The 3,785-nt window shown below is 37.4% G+C and overlaps 1 pseudogene; it reads left to right on the top strand.

Annotated features, from left to right (window-relative positions):
- Positions 1–893: 893 nt before the first annotated feature.
- On the top strand, positions 894–1,666 carry LOC131831320 (small ribosomal subunit protein eS4, X isoform-like; annotated as a pseudogene).
- Positions 1,667–3,785: the final 2,119 nt, after the last annotated feature.

Below are 3,785 nucleotides of genomic sequence, written 5' to 3'. Positions count from 1 at the left end.
GTGACTCTCTGTTTTTACATTCAGGTTAAACTTTTGTTCACTTGACCTAGAATTTTTCTGCTTATACGAATCAAGTAGAATTTAGTCATTGTTGTTGTTGTTGCTGTTGTTTTAAATATCGATTCCACTTTTAGGAACACCACAATCAAATAGTCAATGCCATAGATTTATGTAAGTCAGATATTCCAATTGCTGCTTTGTTTCTGTCAACCATTACCATAACCATGCCAACCTTGCCTTTGGTGATTAAGTGCTGCTACTTGGCCCCTGCCTCCCTGAAACTCAGTTACTCTCATTGCATTTCGATTTCTCAATTCCGTGACAAGTTCCCATGGTAAGGTCTAACCTATAGAGAAGAACTATCATAGAGTTTTTCGAGGATGCCAAGATTCTCCTTACCAGTTTATTTCTCACAGTAATGGTGAAAGGCAAGCCTTTTTTTTTTTTTTTAAACCTTCCCAGAGTAAGTCTCAAATGACAAAAGTACTCTAACATTCCAATCTTTCCATGGCTTTGAATCCTTCTCCATTAAACCAAGGCAGGTCTGGCATTTCTAATTTGTTTTCTATAAGCCACCTTTTAGTCCATGTTTCAGCCAACCAAACAAATAAATCATGAGAGTCCTTCCTAACTCGCCCATCTGCAACATTAAATGCAGAATCTCTGCTTGGTGAGATTTTAGCCTGATCCAAATTTATGTTCCTTCCACCATCCCACACCCTCAATATTGTTTTACACACATACTCCACAGATTTCTGTCTGTATAAATTAGGAAACTTAAGTAGTTCTTTTGGAATATAGTATACTTTTTTATGAGTTATACTTCATACCTCACCTTTAGGGCCCTGCTGCAATAAGTCTAGTTATAGCCCCTTTTTTTGCCTAGTGCAACCATGGTTCATGATCCCAAGAAGCCTCTGAAGCATGTAGCAGTTCCAAGGCATTGGATACTGGATAAACTGACTGATGCCTTTGCTCCTCATCCAGCTACTGGTCCCCATAAACTGAGAGATTATCTGCCTCTCATCATTTTCCTAAAGAACATGCCTAACAAGAGATAAAATGAAAAAGATCTTTATGCAATATTCTATTAAGTTTGATTTCAAGGTCCAAACTGATATAACATAGCCTGTTGGTTTTATGCATGTCATCAGCATTGACAAGACTGGGGAGAATTTCTGTCTGATCTATGACACCAACGGTTGTTTTGCTGTTCATTGGATTACACCTGAGGAGGCTAAGCATAAGTTGTGCAGTGTGAGCAAGATCTTTGGGGGGACAAAAGGAATCTCTCACCTGGTGACTCATGATGCTCGCATCATCTGGCTATCCTGATCCCCTCATCAAAGTGAATGACACCATTTAGATTGATTTGGAGACTAGGAAGATTTCATCAAGTTTGATACTAGTAATCTGTATAGGGTGACTGGAGGTGTTAACGTGGGAAGAATTGGTGTGATCACCAATAGAGATACACCCTGGTTCTTTTGATATAGTTCACCTGAGAGATGCCAGTGGCAACAGCTTTGCCATCCAACTCTCCCAGATTTTTATTATTGGCAAAGGCAACAAACCATGGATTTCTCTTCCCTGTGGAAAGGGTATCTGCCTTACCATTGCTGAAGAGAGAGACAAGGGACTGGTGGCCAAACAGAGGAGTGGGTAAAATGATCCCTAGGTAATGTGATCAGAAGTCTTTATACTTATTTAAAGGTCATACAGTACAATTTTTAAAAAATGAGTCTGGTTGTAGGTCAAAGAACAAAGAGGGTTTGTGGTAGTGGGTCATGAGGAGAATCAACATTGTTTTGCATAGCAGCTACATCAAAGGAGGCCATTACAGTGTCCTCAGACAATGCAGGCAGGGTTAATCCCCTCAGAACATGGTGAGGGTGGAGTGGGTGGAGAAGCTGCTGCCATGACTAGTAGTGGCTTCACCACTACTACTGGGGTGGTGAGGCCATTTCTCCTGATTGTGGTAAGTCTATTTCCACTGGGAGTAAGGCACTTATTTCTGCTTAAGGCGGTAAAGAAGCTTCTTTGACTGCCAAAGAAGATTCATCAGAATTTAGGGGCTCAATGTCCCAAGCTTCGTCACACATCTTTATTCAAGCTTTATTCAAGCTTACAAGATCCCATTATTTCCCCATCAGTGTCCCCACCTTAACATTCAACACCCCATGAAAGTGGGTGTTCAAATTGTAGTGTAATTGAGCCAGATGCAGGATGAGATTATGTGTTTGATTTTCAGCAATCTCAGTCCTATAACTATTGAAGACAGGGATCTCATTTCAGGGCACCCCAAAAAGCTTTAAGGTTTTTATGCTTGAACTGAGAATTTGAATCCCTGAGTTCAACCTTTCCTTTCACTGTTTTGTCTAGCTAATTGGGAGCAATCAGAAATCTCAATATATTTCTCAGTTTTCCAGAAATGTTCTGAAGTATCACATGCACAGTTTTCAGCCCCATGCTTCTTATAAATGGTTGATTAGGAGTCCAGTAGTATCTTGGAATATCGGTGCCATCTTTACTTCTGGAAATAGATTCATTAGTATCTCTAAATTTAATCAGGTTAGAGATGTAATTCTGAAAAGCCTAACATCAACCCAGAAAAACAATCCTTAAAATTCTATTCTAGTCTGGGTTCTCCAGCAAAACAACCCAATAGGATGAAAGATACACACACACACACACACACATACACACACACATAAAGAGATCATAAGGAATTGATTTATGTTGTTATAGAGGCTAAGAAGTCACACAGTCCTCTTTAGGTAAGCTTGGAGACTCAGGAGAGCTCATAGTATAATTTTGGCTTGAATCTAATTGCTAATGGTGTAAGTTCTAGTCCAAGTCCTTTTTCTTTTTCTAATCAGGCCTCCAGTGGATTGAATAAAGCTCATCCACTTTAGGTAGAGCAAGCTGCTGTCCTCAGTCTACCACTTCAAATATAAAGTTCATCCAGAAATGCCCTCACAGACCTACCCAGAATAATGGTTAGCCAAATATCAAGGCAACCTGTGGCCCAGTCAAGCTGACACATAAAATTAACCATTATGTTCCTTCTCTATTCCTCATTTATATCAGTATGGTTGTATAGATTCTTCTGTTTCTTTCAATGGATTTCATATATATATATATATATATATATATATATATATATATAATTTATATTATATTAGATATAATTTATATTAGATATAATTTATATTATATTAGATATAATTTATATTAGATATAATTTATATTATATTATATATTATATATATTATTTTGGTGCTCAAATTGTCTCAGATTTGGTTTGTATCAGCCACTTTAAACTGTTATCTGAGTCACTTGACATGCTTGCATTTTTCTTTTAGGGACTTTTTTTCTGGCATAACAATCTATCCCAGGCTCACTTTATACTTTCTTTACCCAGCCTTGAAATTTAACTGTTTCTCTAAGAAGGTTTGGTTTCTTTTGACAAAAGGTGGTGTTTAGAAGTGAAGATCTTGGTGTTTAATGTGCTTATTGTTACCGGGTGGTATTGTTGCCACAACCATTCAGCAGAAAGAGGTAGGAAAAGTATTTGTATATGTATTTATATAAGCAAACATATCTGCTTTTCAAATCTACCTATGTATGTGTATATGTATGTTTATGTGTCTGTTTTAAAAAATGAGTTTCTGTACTCTCAATTTCCATCCAGCACCTAACACATTGACCAAAAATTTTTCAAACACTCTTCCTTTCTATATTTATAAATCCCTTCTATGGCCTCAAAATATTTACTAACATGC

Source organism: Mustela lutreola, chromosome 5 (genome assembly GCF_030435805.1).
Source record: "Mustela lutreola isolate mMusLut2 chromosome 5, mMusLut2.pri, whole genome shotgun sequence".
Classification (NCBI taxonomy): domain Eukaryota; kingdom Metazoa; phylum Chordata; class Mammalia; order Carnivora; family Mustelidae; genus Mustela; species Mustela lutreola.
Note: the sequence above shows the minus strand (reverse complement) of the source record. Positions and strands in the feature narration are given on the sequence as shown.